Genomic DNA, 18,208 nt, shown 5'->3' on the forward strand with positions numbered 1-18,208 from the left:
ATTTTGGGGGACAGACACATGAACGAATGTGTGTAGCATTTGCAATGGAACAGGGAGGGCCCTTATTAGTGGCAGCGCTCCACAAATGCGAACACATTTGCAACATCTCAAAGTGCATTTTATAGGAGAGGATGCTTACTCCAAGCGTATATTGCTTTGACAGGATTTTGGTACGAAGTTGTTACATCGGATCTACGTGATTATTTCGGCGCCAAAAATCTCGAATCGGAAAATTCCGAGTTCGAAAACTGCTGCACATGCAGAGTAATCATGTAGATCACACTTTCCCCCATTCCCTCTATGCACCACAGCTAAAGCCCTATGTAAGGTGAGGTGCATTTACCTTTTTACTTACTCGAGTCCGTTTCCCTGTGGCGTGAGTTCTGCCTCCCCATTGTGGGTCGGAACTTCCGCTGCAGGGACATATTTTTAACGCTTGTTTTGTTACTTTCTTTTTCCTCTGCTTTCCATGTTATGGAAAAGGGGGACATCCCCGCAACCCCAGAACCCACAATGCTTAACAAAGGGAGCGGGGGACACCCCTGCAACGTCCGCTCCCCTTGTTCGACATTATGGGATTCGAGTTTTTGTCCCATGGCGAATGCGCAGTAAACACGCATTGGGCATTTGTTTCACTATTTTCAGTCAAAACAGTTACATCGACAGTCTTTTTTTAATGTGTTCTTGTATGATTTTTTTTCCTCAAAAATCCTCATCGAAAAATATAGGGGTGTTGGTAAGAGCATATATCGGGTCGGGGATCAGGGAAAGAGAAAAAAAACAACAACGGGGGGGGGCCCGAAACATATTAAAAAACAAACTTTAATGAGTTTTTTCAACAACAGACAATTCGGAAAAAACCCAAAAAAAGACTTTCAATGTAACAGCATTGAACCTGTGATGGAGTATGGAATTCCAGTATAAGGGAAAATAAGTGACCATTGCCAAAGAAATGTTTTGTTTGGAACGACATAATGAACAATACATTATGTATGTTGAAAATAAGAATGTGTTTTATTCTTCAACATCTTTAATTTTCTTTATACAATACACAAAGTTATACACATTTTCTGTTGTTAATAGTTGACCATAAAAGCAGTAATGCACTTTTTATTTGGGCATTTGCCCATATATATTTTAAATAATAATGATATATCTGCATAGTATACTGTGGCATTCTGCTGCATTGAGTGGAATAAATGAAAGGAGTCTATTTAAGAACCAGAATGTGAGACCTGGGTTGCACACCAGCATATCCTTTCAAGCTGGCAGTCAGACACAGTAGAGGCAAGGCACTAGGAATGCCTGTTCCGTTGCCTGGCAACACTTACTAGCATCAAGGCACAGTCTCTGTGTGCACGTACTGTTGTTGCCACATGAAGGGGAGAAAGGGAGAAGGGCATCTTTCATGTTGCATAATATGGCTCCTCCAATGACTTTCCTTCCCACTCAAGGTGAACCCTCAGTCCATGGAAAAGCTGGACACAATATTTCAAGAATTATGCGGCTGAGGCATGTAGAGCAGAGTGGGCATGGAGTAGAAAGGAGAACATTGCTTGTAATATACTGCTTGGGCACTGCTGCACCAGACACATTCAATGATCTCCTTGTTTAGACCTTACATCCACATGGCATCAAATAAATTACACCCCCAATCTAAGAAGTTTTCAGCCTTCATCACACCTGAGGACCTATTTTAATTTTTGCGAATTAGTCTCATGGGCTTCAGTATTCCAGAGAATTATGTATAAACTATTTTTAGATGCGCCAGGAGAGACATGCTTCCCGGCAGATATAGTGATCTATGGAAATATAAAGGTGACCATGTCGCATATTAGACAGAGGATTGTATATTTTGAGGTCAAACGTCTCATATTGAGGAAAGACAAGTGCAAGGTGAGCCAACATTCTATACAGTACAGGGTCAAGCCATGTCAGCAGAAGGAGTTTAACCAAAAAAATAACTGGTAAACTCCATCAAGATGGCCCAGGAACCGAATAATAGAAAAATGCTATGCTCATTTCTTGAAACTGTGGAATATTTTTCTAGGTTCATACCTGGGTTTGCAGATAAGACTGTCAACATGAGACATCTACTGAAATGTAAGACAACGTATGAATGGAATAAGATGTGTGCAAAGAAGTTCAAGGAAAAAAGAGGTCCTTGATAATACAATAGCATTGAAGAACTTTGTAGTGGGAAGGAAGACTATAATATCTATGGATACCAGCAAAGATCGTCTGGGTGCAGGATTTTTGCAGATTGACATTGAGGATGAATGCATAATTGATTTGTGTTGAGACTCCTTAAAGGAGAGGAAATGTCGTATTCTAAAGGAGCCTTTACAGGAAACGTTGCTGAAGAAGGGACTAGAGAAAGTCTCTTCCAGAATTGAAAGATTGGTGGTTTTACTCCCAGATTAGACATTTGATGTGGAGTATACACCTGGAAAAAAGAATATTCCTGCAGATTCTCACCACTAGCAATAGACTGTATAAAGACAGGATGGGAAAGTAGAATAGGAGGAGTGCTTTCTGTTTCTTTGAGCAAAGGATTGTATCAAAGGATAAGTGAAATGAATGCAAAGAGGAAAATAAACTCCTAAAATCGTGAGTGCAGATCTCGCAGAGAGAGGATACATACAGGGGGAAATCATCAAAGGTACCCACTTAGAGGGGACCTGGTCCATCGAGGAGGAACTACAGAAAATTGGGCTCAATGTTCCAAAGGGGTATAGGATAACACCCCCATCTAGTGTTGGGAACAGAATATTCAATGTGGCACATGAAGGGCATCAAGGTATCACCAAGAGCAAGCAATAAGTAACGGTGGATTTTTGGTGGCCAGGCTGTGATCTACAAGTAGAGAGTGTTGTTAGATGCTGTATGCCGCCACTTTCTATCCCCCTCACCCCTCACCCCCTCCCCACTTGGTTGACTCACACCCTGACACAGCCCTTTCCATGCTCCACTCTGCTATATCAGATATTATCATTGTTCTTCCCCCTGTCATGAGTATCCGCTTGAAGCCCAAAGCCAAGTGCAACTCTTGGTACGACTCAGACCTCATCACCCTTAAATGCAAGTGCAGGGTGGCTGAGAGGAAATGGCTTGCTTCCGGTACATCTTCTGACAAACTGGCCTGCCGCCTGCTCCAAAGCCAATACCGGCTCCCCATCCGCACCAAGAAGAGAGCCCGCATGCAAGCCTGCATCTCCGCGGCATCTAACAGCTCGGCCGAACTCTTTAAAAGCTGCAAGGAGCTGGCCAATCCTGCTGCAGTCTCTACCTTTCCTGTCCTCTTCCAGGCCCTCTGCATGGCCCTTGCTTCTCATGTCATCTCTAAAACTCAGGACATCCTGTCCTCTCTCTCTTCCTCTCCCCCTCCTCCCTCTACTCCATGCTCTTCCTCTGCCCCTTGTTCGGCCAACTCTCCTACCTCCTTCTCTACCTTTCCCCTGTTCTCCTCAGACGAAGGTTCTAGACAAGTCTGATCTATGAAAGTTTCTTCACAACAGGTTCACCCCTTTTCCTCAAAAACCACTAACAACCACATTGACCCCCTGGCTCCTTCTCTGGCTGATTTCTGCAACCACTCCTTCACCACTGGAGTCTTCCCCGCCCCTGAAGACCTCCCTTGTGCACCCTCTTCTTAAGAAACCCTCTGCTGACCCTTCCTTCCCGGCTACCTATCTTCCAATCTCCATCACTCTTTTCCTAGGCAAACTCCTGGAAAAGCTGGCCATCTCACAGCTTAATCTTCACTTTGAATCTGTTTGCTGTGTCCATGACCATCAGTGTGGCTTCAGAGCTGCCAGAAGCATGGAAACTGCTCTCCTGAACATCAATGAAGACCTGCTCTCTAACCTTGATTCCAACACCCCCTTTGTCCTCATCGTGCTTCATCTCTCTTCTGCCTTTGACACGGTTAACCATGACATCCAGCTCAACCGTCTTTGTGATAACCTGGGTATCACTGATCAGGCTCTGTCCCATCCAATCGACACTCCCAGATCCAACTAGGGTCCTTCCTCTCCTCTATCTCTCTCTCTACCTGTGGTGTTCCCCAGGGGTCTTACCTCTCTCCCTGGCTGTTCAACCAATACCTGGCACTTTTTTCCCACCACGTTGCCGCTCTCTGCCCCAACTTTCAGTGCTATGCAGATGACACTCAGCTTGTTTTCAGGCTCCCCTCCGCCACCACTTCTCCTTCTCTGATTTCTGACTGTCTGTCTGCTATTCAGGAATGGTGTGCTGCAAACAATCTTTGCCTTAATGCCAGTAAGACAGAGATTCTCCTCATCGGCACACTTGCTCCCTCGTTTCCTGTCACTCTCTGGCCGGCCTGCCTTGGCCCTCTCTTTGCCCCCATCTTTAAGGCTAAAAACCTCAGGCTCATCTTCGACTCCACACTCTCCTTCTCACCTCACATCTCTGACGTCTCTAAGAAGTCACACTACCAACTGCACCTACTCAGAGGTATTCGTCCTTTCCACTTCTTCCCCCAGAAGCTCACTGTGTACAGAGTTCTTGTTCTCTCTAGGCTAGGCTACTGGAACAGCCTTTTTCTAAATCGTCCTGCTTCTACTCTCCGCCCTACGCAACTCATCCAAAACAGGACTGCAAGACTTGTCCTTGGCCTCAAGCCTGGGGATTGCATCTCTCCAGCACTGAAATTTCTGCACTGGCTCCCAGTGGCAGAAAGGATTAAGTTCAAAACCCCTGCATTGTCCACAAGGCTTTCTGGGGCCTAGGGCTTCAACACGTTTAACTCTCTTTTCGTAAATATCTTCCTTATTGAGTTCTTCGCTCCTCCGGCCTCCAACTCCCTCAAGTTGGTGGTAGGACTCATTCTTCGGCTGGGGCCTCCCTCTGGAACAGCCTCCTTGCTTCTCTGAAACTTGCAGAGAACTATTTCTGGTTCTGAAAACAGCTCAAGAGTTTCCCCTTTGCTTCTGCCTTCTCTCTTCCTCTCCCTTGCTGAACTCCTGGTTGAAACTGAAACTACACTGGTCACCTTGCTACCCCCTGATCTCGGGCCCCGTTCCCTTCCCCGCCAGTTCCACACCTGCACTGCCCCATTGGCAACCCTTGTACCTGGGGTCTGTTTCTGTATCCCTACAGCCCCCCTACCAGCACTTGGACACTTGATGTCTGCACTTACGCTTTAGCCTGCCATTTGAAATCATAATCCACCAGTTGTGGAAAGGCCACTTTATGTTGTATTCCTTTTTGCTTTTTGCTTTGCTCTCACTATGACTAAAGTCTTCAGTTGTTAGGGAGGTTTACCATGTTCATGCTTTGTCCCCCTCTCCTAGTGAGACCTGCACAACTTTTTGCTGGATGTCTGGACTTTTTTCTTTCTATCCTGAATAAGGGTAGCCTTTTCCCTTCATTTATTCTTATGTTCTCTAACTTTTGGAACGCTGTTTTCTGTGTTTTATGTTTACAATGGTGTCTGCTTCCTCCATATCTCTTGAAATGCATCTGTGTTTATCTTTTGCAGCACACAGCATCGTATGTGCAGTGTTGCTTAGAACCCTTTGGGTTCTACTTTGAGATCCTTTCTTTATCCTTACTAACTACAGTTCTTAAGGATAGAGGGATACTTTGTATCTTTCCTAAAACATTATACTATATAAGATTAGCACACACCACCATATGTAGAGTGCTAAGGGGATACCTAGTATCCCCTACTATCTGTTCCTGTGACACTTTTCAGGTGACAACCCTATAGATATGGCTGGTGACAGTTGACGTATTGTGCTATTTATTTTACTGCAGACTGTATTCACAGTCTCCATAGAGCACAATAGGGTCACCTATGTTCTAACATTGTGGCTCCTTTCCTTTTTTTGCCATTTCTATCAAGGTGGTTCCTTGTTAGCCCTTTCTCTACTACTCTGGGAAGGGGAGGCATGTGTGCGTGTTTTACGTTTGGTGGGAACACTTTGGTGCCCCCCCTAGGCTCCAATGTGTTGGGGTAGGCAGGAAGTGGGGCAGGAGTTATTCACTACTCTGTCCTTTGTCCTGATTTGACAGCCACCCAGTCCTTTCTGTAAAATGCAGAGTTTGCAGAGGAGTGTGTGGGAAAACCGAGTAAAAGGTGAGGTTCCTGAGGTGAAAGGCAAGTTTACCACTGGAACTGAAGTAACCGAAGTTGAAGATTACCAGAGATGCCTGCAGATCCTTCCAATCACTGTGAAGTGACCACTGCTGTCCTGATCCCATTTTCTACTTGACAGAGGACCTCTGAAGAGGTTAATGCTTTCCCTTTGGCTGGCGGGACCACCCATCCCTGAGACAAACTACAAATTGAGCCATCTCCTGAGGTGCTATGCCTTTCCAGAGCTGCAGACCACAAATACAAGGAGACATCCAACCCATTTGCAGTGCAACATCTTTGGGAGGCCAAATTCATCCGAGTCTTTGCTGAGCCAGAGTTGAACCTCCAAAGGCATGACCCCACTCATCTAAGACCCCTCACCAGAGAGCAGGACTTCAGAACTGAAGAAGATGGACCAGGCAAATAATGTCCTTTGTTGGTGCAGAGAAACAGGTGCAAAAACTGAAGACCAACTAAGGAGACTGAAGAAATCTCTGCCAAGTGTCCTCTCTTGAGACTGCTGCTTAGACATCCCATCCATGGTCCTTCCTTTCATGAACAGACCTAGAAATCAGGATGCCAGGTCCGTTGCTTTACAGAGGAGAGTCAAACTCCAAGCATTTATTTTAATGTAAGGTACTGTGGGGTAAAAGGTATAACTTACCTTGAAACAAGAAGTTGCTCCAGAGTGACTGGAGTGCGTGAAGAGGTGTCCAGGGCATCAAGGATCAAGTCCTAAAAATTAAAGTGGGGGGACTCATCAACAAACGCAATGGGACGTGACGTCACCAGAAATTAGCATACCAAGGTGAAATATGTACATTTCATTAAATTGGCTTTGGATCACCACCCAAATTGAACAGGAACAATGGCATTTGCCTTTCATAAAATCAACACACACCCAAAACCAAGACAGGATATTTTCTTCTAATAGTATTTTTGAAAACGTTAAAAGGTGTGCATGTTTTAAAATCCAAGAACCAATACAAATGTTTTCCCTGGGACTTGCAGTATCGAAATGGGATATTTCACCTTTAGTTGTTTATTATTTTTCATCAGGTTCTATAGTGCATTGGTGAAGTGTCTGACCTACAAACCTGACAACTGCAGATTTGAGCCCTGAGATCGGCTTTAATTCATAAATTCAACAAAGACATCCAGTGTTTCTCTTTTAGCTGAGGGGGACTGAGTCCACCCTCTGAATAAAGTGGGGGGGACTCCGTCCCCCCGCGTGTACCCTCGACTTGAGCCCTGCATGGTATCCACTCTACCTCTGACCCGAGCTTGCCAGCTTGTGTCCCTTTAGGGAGTTCTTTTGCTATGCCCCCCTCATTGTGTTGATTTGGCAAGTAAACTATCCTAGAGACTAAAAGTATCCTGAGGAACTTTTGATGTTCTGCTGCTTCTTAAGATTTTGAATCCACTCCTACACTGACTTTTTTGTATAGTTAGGGAATCAACTTTTAAAACATTAGTTTGTCCGAAAAATGTCTCTACAACATTAAGCTCTGCTGCTGTGTGATTACCCAATCATTTTCCTTCCTAAAAGACTTTAAATACTCACGTGGATTTGCTAACTAAATAAAATTACTGTATATATTTCTGTCTTAACGCAAGTGTGTGGTAGTAGCAATAGTACAGTAGAACTGAGATTAAAGTCAAACTCTGTAACAATTGTACTGCTGGTAACTGCCATTGAAGCAATGTCCTTTGAAAAGTATTATTAATCATTCATATTTGTGTTGGTTAAGTGAACTAAGTGTTTATCTACATTCCTTGTGTAGACATAATACATGTATATTGTAATACAACATTTTCATACTGATTCATGGAATTTGTGTGCTGAAAAACGTGGATTTGTGTGCCATTCTGCCCGCAAATCCACATTTTTTAAACAGGGATTTGCGGGCAGAATGGCACACAAATCCCTGTTTTTCGGCGCACAAATTCCATGAATCAGCCACTTTATGTGTAAGTGTTTCTTTGGACTATTTTATTTAGGTTCAGTGTACTTACCTACAGCTTACAACCTCCTATGATAAGCCTGACTGCTCTGCCACTCTGCCAAGGTTCCTTGAGTAGTACAGACTTTTACTAAGAGTTGTGGACCTGTATGCCAAGGGATAGTTTTATAAAGCCTCACCTCAATGGACTCTAGGAAAACTCCCCTAACATTAGTCATTCAATTTTCCATAACTTGTGAAAGTATTCTAATTAGACCTTATTGATTTTTGGAGCATGTGTGATAGATGTCGTTCAGAGAAAAATAAAAACACAAATATGTATGCAGCGCAAACAGGAAGCTCAGCATTATGGTAACCATTATAACGTGCAAGCATGGGGAATTCTCTTCAAAGGCAAATATGTTAATAAGTATTGGCAAAACTAATAGATTTCACTATGCAAATGTAAAATGGAAAGCAATGTTATACTGTAGGGCATTACAGAAGATTCTCCCCTTCTACTTTTACAAAACCAACCATATTTTATTTGCCAAATTATCTTTTCTTTTCTAGAACAACTAGCTGGGTTGTTCTCAAATGTGTGAGTTATTTGCATAGGTTCCCAGTGCGTGCATTTGCAATTGTGATGCTTAGCATGGTTTCCACCATCTCCTCAGGCATAATTTCCTATTGTATTGCTCAATTTAGTTGCACATGCACATCTCTGGCTTGGGCATCCTAGCAAATGTCTCGCGCCTTTTATTTGCGGCTCTGAAACATGTGCATGCATAAATTCTTGCTTATCCTTCACTTGTGAGACAACAATGTTTGGTGCATAGACAGCAAGATATGCTCATTCTGCAATTGCGTTTCATTTTAGAGGGGATTTCTAACACACATGATTGATGCACGATAATATTCTATTATTAGATTGCGAACAATGGAAAAGTGCAAACTTCTCAAGACAATATGAATAGCCTTTGAAAGACATTTGGCATCAGCAAAGAGACTTCAAATAGTACCCCGAAAAAATGCAGCTGTTTTGTTTCAACTGACAGCCAGTTGTAAAATATTAGCACAAAGAGCCCTAGGACCCCTGAGAATGTCTATTTGTCTTGCCTCTTGCAGTGCAGCTATAGAATACCTGCAAGATGACAAAACAATACATGTAGAGAAAACAGGTTGCAATCCACGCCATCCTGTTTTGCTTTCTACATCTGTGTGTCATATGCGTACACATTCCAGACCTACAAGACGTAGTCTGTTCTCCTTCAGAAAACACAGTACTGTAAGTCAGAAACCAAAATCCCTACTTATTGAATTTGAGCGGTTTCACTTTCAGCAATACACAAACATTTCTGCAGTAAGACTTCATGAAGAATGATGTTGTGACTGAAAAACAAACACAGAAACTACCTGAGAATGTTATGCCCTCATAAGATAAAATTACAATTCTACTTTGGTACTAAATAGCTAATATTTCTGAATACACCGCTACCTACATAGGTATGTGGTAAAGCTAGAAAGCAAAATTAAATAATTTGTTCCTTGAGTAGATCCTTATTTAGGAGACTTGTAGAATCTTCTCAAATTGTATATGCAGTATTTACATTTTAAAAGGAAAAAATTATACTTGATATGCAGAGCAGCATAGCTCATGCAAATCACACTTCCACTGGAATGTGTTGCTGTGTGATTGCATCGGAATGTTTCGCTGTGTGATTGCACAGGAAGAAACATCACTATTCGGAGATCGGAAAAGTGCATTTTTAAGGTGACTTTGAATATGCATTATACATATCTGCATTACTCTTCCATGATTCTGCAACATTTCTGTAAGTCACATCATATGGCTAATTACCAGTGGTAGAGGCCGCTTTTGGCACTGGGGGAATGTGAAGGATCGAGCATCTGAGGTGGTACCAGCATTAAAATGATTCAAGGTTAGTGGTTGAGGAAAAGCAGCTAAAAAGACATACAATTTACATTTGGTAAGGTGGCACAAGAAACATTCTAATACATGCTATCACTGTCCTGATGCAGTGCCCATATTATGGCAGCATTTCTAGTGGAAATCTCTTTGATGATGATGTGCACACATTAAATGGCTGTTTACACGATGTAGATCACTTTCAAGCAGCTGCAGCACATACACCCACCTCTGCCACCACACATCCTTTGATGCTGTGCATACAGTACATGCCAGCATTTAAAGTATAAATCACTTACCACAAGCTCCACCTACAATATATACCAGAATTGCCACTGTAAATCTCTTTCTTTCATGAAGCTGTGCATAGAATATATGCAATTTTATGTATTTATTTTACATTTATAGCATGCACTAAACCAGAAGGCATCAAGGTGCTCATTACATTAACAGTTACATGAATGATATTTGAAAATGGTGATGGGTGGCGTGATGGGACGCCCATATGACAGTATCTGTTTGAAGAGCCACATTTTTAATGCCTGCTCGCAAGGCAGGTGGAAAGGTGTTCCAAAGTCTGGCCGCCATGGCTGGGAAGTTTGAGCCGCCAACTTTAGCCTGCTTAAATTTGGGCATGATAATCCGGTGAGCATAAGCAGATCAAGTTGGTCTTGTTCATTGGACTTTCATGATTTAATGTGTGAGGTTTGGGGAGCAGAGTTAGAGAGACATCTGTGTGTGATGGACACAGTTTGTAACGTGACTTGTTCTCCTATCGTTAGCCAGTGTACATTTCTTCTCACAGTAGCGATATGTTCTTGTTTCGGGATGTTGAGGGATTCTCAGAGAGCATTGTTCTGGATGACTTGCATCTTTTGGATGTCATGTGAGGATGTGCCTGCGAATAGTGCGTTGCAATATTCAAGCCGAGAGCCAATGACAGCACAGGCATTAGTAAGATAACTGTCCCGAGCTAGGAACGGTCTGCAGGCATTAATTAATTTCATGGTGTAGGCAAAAGAAGAGGCAATAGCATTCACTTGACGCATAAGGGAAAGTGTGGTATCAAGAGAAACTCACAGTGTCTTCACTATTGGAGAGATGGGAATCGAGATACCCTCTATTGTGAAGAAGGCATATTGTGGTTAAGACTCTTGATCAATGCCGACCGACCCACAATGAGGATTTCAGTCTTTTCATCATTGAGGCAGAGGCGGTGTGCAGCCTTCCAAGACTAGATAGTCTGGTAGACAGCGTTTCCTGTGTCTGATTCTTCAGAATAGTTGCCTGAGAGGGGGAGGAGAATTTGGGTATCATCAGCATAGTTGGTATATGATATACCACTTGAGTCTGTGAGTTCCAGAAGCGGTTTGACAAAGATATTGTAGAGTGTGGGGTATACGTATGATCTTTGAGGGATACTGCAAGGGAAAGATGCCGTGGGGGCACTGGCATTATCTGCAAATACACCAATGGATCTCTCCTCCAGGGAAGAGGCGATCCACCTCGTAGTTTCGGGTAGAGATTGGCTGCAGAAGTAATATTTTGCCAGAGGATCGTGTGGTTGAACAGATTGAATGCTGCTGAGAGATCAATGAGAAGAAGTAGGACAGGCTTTCCTGCATCCTTGATGTCATTGAGCAGGTTATTTAGGTCTAGCAGGGCTGATTCAGTTCCATGGACAGGACTGAAACTAGGATATGGTTAGAGTCTCGGTATTGCTGGATTTGAAGATAAATTGCCTTGTCTTGGATTTTTACAAAGAAGCGGACAGTTGTAATGGGTGAATAGTTGTTCAGAGCAGGAAGTTCTAAGGTGTTATTTTAAGTAGAGGGAGACCCAGGCTTCTTTGACACAAGTAGGGACAAGGTTGGCGGCATAGGAGGATTTGCTAAAGGTGTTGATGAAGGGGGCCAAGGTCTCTGAGCAGTCCTTGATGATAGTGGCAGGGCATACGTCACCTTTGCATCTGCTTGGTTTCAGGCCCTTCAAGATAGCGGTGACCTCAGTAACCGTGACATTGCTGAAGTGAACGTTGGGGAGGTCTTCTGGGATGAAGTGAGATGAAGGTGGCTGTATAATAGCAGTTGGAGTATATTGCTTAAGTTTAAATTTTCTCTGAAGGGTGGCAATTGTCTGTAATGAACCTGCACCCACAAAGTATTCCTATATTGTGACTGTATATCACTTTTATGAAGCTTGTGAAGGCACAGGCAACAGATTCAAAGTTCAATCAGTACACTTTTATTAACTTAAATGTCAGGATTGTGTAAGGCCTAACATGACCTATGCTAAGGTGGGATTTTCCCTACATAAAGAAACTAAGGATAGTCTGCGTCAGTTCAACTTAAAAGCCTGTCTGTGTCTAAAACCAAAACTTGCCTTCACAACTAAAGCTAAACAATCTGTAGGGATATCAGCAGCAAAGAAATAGTGTTCCAAATAAAATTCTGAGTTCCTTCAAGCTTGCTTTCCAGTTCCCCTTCCCAAAGTTCAAATCAGTTTCAAAAAGCCTCAGGGTTCCCTTCCCTAAGAAGACAACACAGTTTCAAAAGGGCCTCGGGGTTCCCTTCCCCAAGGCGACAACAAAGTTCACAATGTCTGAGGCTTCTGTTGGATATTTTGTGTAGATTTGGGTCCTGGCGGTATCCTCTTACCGCCGAAAAAAATAATTTAGCAATAATCACTCCTTGTATTCAGATTGGGTTATGTATAATAATAATACAGTGGATATGCATTATTTCAGTACACAGACATATTTAGATGGTATACATTTGTTGGTATGCGCGGTTGGTATGCGTAGTTGGTATGCGTGGTTGGTATGCGCGGTTGGTGGTATTTTTGGTGAGCATAATTCCTTTGTTTTATTTGTGGCCCCAATATCCATAACCCCTTATTTTTGTTTAGATTGTTCGTGTGATCACTAGAGAGACCTCAGGCCTACATTTCAGAAATACCACATTTTCATTTTTAGTGTGCCACCATGGGCAATTCTCACTGAATTATTTACAACAGCGAGCTAAAATGTGGTACACTCACTATTTTATATACAACAGTGAACTATGTCCCGGGTCTCTATTTCTGCTGACTCATTTACCTTCAGCAGGCTATTTCACACACACAGTTATTTATAATTGCTCATACTGAATGAAATCGTGCACACAGCTGCAGCCAAGTCTTATTTTTAGCTACCTTAAAAATGATAATTGCACTGTCTAAACATCTCCCTACATCATCAGCACGGTAATGGTAAATGCACAAAGGAAAGAGAAAATAAAACACACTACCCGTCTGCTTTCAGATATTTTTGTGTATTATGAAAGTTGCATTTAAACACGGTCTTACTCTTTTTACAGAAATAAATGAAATAGCACAGTCAACATTATCTGTAACAAAATGATAAGAGGGTGACGAGAGCAGGCGCAACATTAAACCTGTTGATAAGACACTGGAATTCTTTCTTCTACACTGACTGAATAGTTTCGCATTCACGCAAACTGCCCCCGTACTTTGCAATGTATAATTACCTAATCTGTTCAGCATGTGAAATTCTTCGGCTGGTCGCCTTCTGGATGTGGCAATTCCCTCTTCAAGCACCCCCAGTGAGAACAGGCATAAGCCGTTACTCAAACCGGGGATTATTGTCTGGGATCCCCAGTCTCTGCAGCAGTGCAGCTGGGATCTGCTTTTTTGATCAGGAACTCCACAGCTACCGGTCAGGTCTTTCTCCGATCTGTCTAAAATGTATTCTGCCTCTCTCCTTCCCCCAGATTCTACAAGGAAACTTGGTTACAGCCTCTAATATGATGCTTGTCCAATAAGAATCCCTCATGTTCTATCCTCCTCCTGCACACAATAGAAATCTTTTACAGTAAGCGACTGTAACAAAACTGATTTCCTGCTATTCGAGTCTTTGCTTCCTGCAAATACTGTGGACAGAGCACCCCCACCCCCAGCAGTCAGGGGCACCCTCCACCAGGCTCCCACTCATGTCTCCCAGCACCCCCACCCCCCAGCAGTCAGGGGCACCCTCCACCAGGCCCCCACTCATGTCTCCCAGCACCCCCACCCCCCAGCAGTGCAGGGCACCTGCCAGCAGGCCCCCACTCATGTTCAACTCATGTCCCCCTGAACCCCCGCCCCCCAGCACTGTGGGGCACCTGCCAGCAGGCCCCCATACATGTCCCCCCAACCCCTCATGACGATCCATAATCATGGCCCCCATGCCCCCTCAATACACTGCCTACGCCACCCCAGTCCGAACACACCACCAGGTATGACATCCACCCCACAAAGAAATCACCAGCACATGAAGCATCCCAAATGGCTAGTCTGCACATCAACATATATCTGTCAAACCCACACAGTGACAGCATGTGAATGATAAAATACACATTGTGACATGCATGAAACCAAAGAGAGAATACCACACATTTAAGTACCAAATGATAATGTATTAAACAGAAAAGCAAGGCAATGAAATGGAACAGAAGAAAATGGAAATAATAAATGAAATCCAGCATGTCCAATAAATGAAAAAGATGCATGAAATCCAAATGAAAAGCAATCCAAAAGCAAGTCTCCAAAGTGTCAGTCTGAGAAAATAAATCCAAGGTGCAAAAATAATAAAAAACCATTGATCCGTGGGAAAAAAAAATCAACAATCCAAATCCATTGTCAAACTATGTACAAAGTGAACATCTAGGGTCCATGTGCCCAATCCTTTAAATGAAACCTATAAAATAAAATCCTACCTAATAGGGCCTTAGCGCGTACACGCGGAAGTGACGCTGGACGTGTGAGCATGTTTAAAAGGTACGTGTAGAACGCCATTTCCTTGTATGTGCTTTTCGTGGAGAGCGAGTGGGTGAAATCTGTTCTTCTTGTCGGTTCACACGCGATTTACTTCACGGCGTTCCTAGTTCATACTCCCTGTTACATCTGACAGCTTTTTGTCTTTTTGTCTTTTTCCTGGGCCTGTTTCCTCAAACAGCGTTCACTTCTTCTGTTGTCCTGTCTCCTCAGACAGCGTACAATTCTTCTTTTGGCGGGGGTGTTGCCAACGCACACACGCGTGTCTTTTTCACGCTATTTTTCCAGGCAGACGGTGAGTCGCGCACGTATTTAACATCTGTGCTTGCCCCGTGTGTCGCGTACCCCTTCAGAGGTCATTCTAGGCTGCGTGTGACACGCATACGTTCATTTTTGTGTTTCTGGGTGCCACGGCGTAGGTTTATTTTTCCACGCACGTGGTCTAGGAGGGGTTGCGTGCACATTATCTCCCTTTTTTGGGGTGCCTGTGCATTGCGTGACCCGTCATCTTCCCCCAGGGGTCACATACAGCCTTGCTAGAGCACTAGGGTACGAATTCCATCTAGTACCCTACCCCTTTGACCCCCAATTGCCCAGGACAATAGTTTACTGCAACTCCCATACGCACAACAACATCAGTGCCATGGTTGGGAGGCGAGCACGCGGTAAGGGTGGCAAAGGTGGCCGAGCCTCAAGAGGTGGAACGTGGTGGATACGGTAGGGGACGTGGTCGGGACTTGCAGGGTGCTCCTAGCCTCCCATGTGTGGATGACCAGTCAGGGACACCCATGCCCCCCCCCTGGTTGAGGGTAACGTGGCTGACACCATCCCTGCTCAGCCCTTGTTGGACCAGCCCATTGTGGCACCAGACCTGACACAGGGTGACTCCATGGCTGACTTCCAGGTCAGCAGGTCTAGGCCACGTGTGGCGGTGCACATTGGTGTCACCAGGCCACGTGGATCAGGGGCAGCTATGTCATCTGCTGCCCCGAGTAGGCAGGGTGGGGAGGCTGCAGGGGCAGCTGCGGCTCCATCCACCCTAGCTCTGAGTCTCCCAAACAGGACAGTGTTGGTCACAGTCCATTCTGCTGACGTTCCCCCTGACTACATCACACTTCAGCTAATGCCTGCACCAAGTCCCATGGTGAGTGTTCATTCCCACACTCCTAGTCCACAGTCCACTGGGGCTCCTACCCCTAGTGTCCAGAGCGGCGTAGGACACTCAGGATCCCCACCACCTTCCAAGCAGAAGAGGAAGAGTGCTCGTCCAGTACAGGCTGATGCCTCAGACACGGCTACACAGTCCGGCCCGCCAAGGAAGCCCAGCTTCAATCAGGCCGAACTTGATGCACTTGTGGAGTATGTGTCCGCACATGACAGCGAAATGGTGATTACTGCAGGATGCAAGTCCACACCTGCACAACGTCTGGCACACTGGCAGACCATCGCGGACATCATAAGTGCCCTTGGATTCGTGAGGCGCACAGCTAATGATTGCTACAAGCGCTGGAATGACCTGAAGCGCAGGGCAAAGAAAAAGCTGGCCTCAAGTCATGCCGCTACTCTAGTGACTGGAGGTGGGTCTCCAGCAGAGGACATTGAACTCACTCCACATGAGTATGTTGCTGGGACCTACGTCACGGAGGGACAGATCCAAGGCGTGGGAGACCTGCCAGATTACGTGGCATTGTCCGGTGAGTGCACATGCATGTGTGTGTCATCCATGTGCATGGTGTGTGTGTGAGGGCTTCTGATTGAGTGCCAGGTGAGGGTGTGTGTGCCTGAGTGGTTTGGGTCACCCATGTGCTTCATCCAACACATTCTGGGCACCAGCATTTGGGTATTGAAGTATCCCTTCTGGCAACAGTAGACATTTAGCCCAACATCACGCCAGTTGCCCTTGAAGTGTCATCTTGCCACAACATTGTTGCGTATTATTCTGTGTTCATTCAGGCTGATTGTTTGCATTCCACCACTTTCACTAGGCATTTCTCAGTCCCATTGTCACATGTGTGACATGGCTATGGTACATGCCATCTGTGTGATGGCATGTGTCATGTATGTGTATTGGACATGCCAATCACAGGCCAATGTGTGATGGCACTGCTAGCCAGCATGCAGCAAATGTGTTGGTCTTCCATCTTGGTGTCATCAATGTGTGCCATTTGCCTCCCCTTCATACGCAGTGACGGTGCATGCATGGGAGGGTTATAGTCATGTGGGACATGTGTCAATGAAGTACTGGTTATGTTGCTTCTCAGCCCTAATTGTGTGCCATGGTGCTAATGCCTGTTCCCATTTCTTTTCTTTCATGTCTTTGCAGGGGATGACGCACTTGATACTGCTGGGGTTGTGGAGATGGTGCAGACCCAGGAGGGGTCTCAGGCCCAACCGGGCACCAGTGAGGGACGTGGTGTGGTGGTGGGTGAGACCCCACACTTGTTGCAGACCATTCTCTCAAGGGGTGTCTCTGGGTGCACCTCCGCCGAGCTCTATTTAGGTGTCGATTCGGATGATGAGACCTAAATGCCGTCACAGGTAAGTGTTTCTGGGAGGGATTCTGTACTGTCCAACCCACCTGCACCAGGGGTAGAACCCACAATGGGGATGTCAGTGTTGGTAGGTCCGCCTTTGGTGGTTACAGATGCAGGGTCACACTCCGCCACATCTGATCCTGTTCCTGGGCCAGCAGATCAGAGGGGGAATGCAGTCCTGCAGCCTCAGGCAGTGCCGGCACAGCAAGGCGCAGTTCGCCTTGCCCCAGACAGGTGTGGTGCCCGCCGACGCGGTAGCCGTACGCCGTCTGGCAATACCGCATGGGAGCAATCCATATACGGTATGACAAACCAACAGGCAGTATAATCTGAGATGATGGCTGAGGCCATGGATAGGGTGGCCACTTCCATTGTCCCCCAAGAAAGGCTGATGGAACAACTACAGCAGGCAACAGATTCCATTTGACAGTCACACAGGGCGGACATGTTGGCATCCAACAGGGACAGACGGGCGGCGCTGGAGACTCTGCGGGAAGCCATTTCTATTGAGTCCCAGGGCCACAGGGAAGCCCTGAGTGTGGAACTCCGTCAGCTCAGGGTGACTCTTGTTGAGCTTGAGGCTTCAACTGACATGAGGGCAGAACAGCAGCTGGAGCGGCTCACACGTACGCTCTCAGCAGAGATGCAGGCAACTCGGGAGGAGGTCCGGGCATCCCGTGAGTTGTTGCATGGGGACCTCTGCACGATTATCCTCCAGAACCAGACCTTCCACACCCGCATGCTTGCTGCCATGGAGGACCAGACTAGGGCTTTGCGTGGGCTGCCTCCCATAGTACCACCACCTCCTGATGCAGCTGCAGAGGGTGAGGAGAGCGAGAGCAGCGATTCTCTCACAATTGGGTAGCCGTGCAGGCCATGAGCC

The sequence above is a fragment of the Ambystoma mexicanum genome, chromosome 10 (assembly GCF_040938575.1).
Source record: "Ambystoma mexicanum isolate Mex_15411 chromosome 10, UKY_AmexF1_1, whole genome shotgun sequence".
NCBI classification, from domain to species: domain Eukaryota; kingdom Metazoa; phylum Chordata; class Amphibia; order Caudata; family Ambystomatidae; genus Ambystoma; species Ambystoma mexicanum.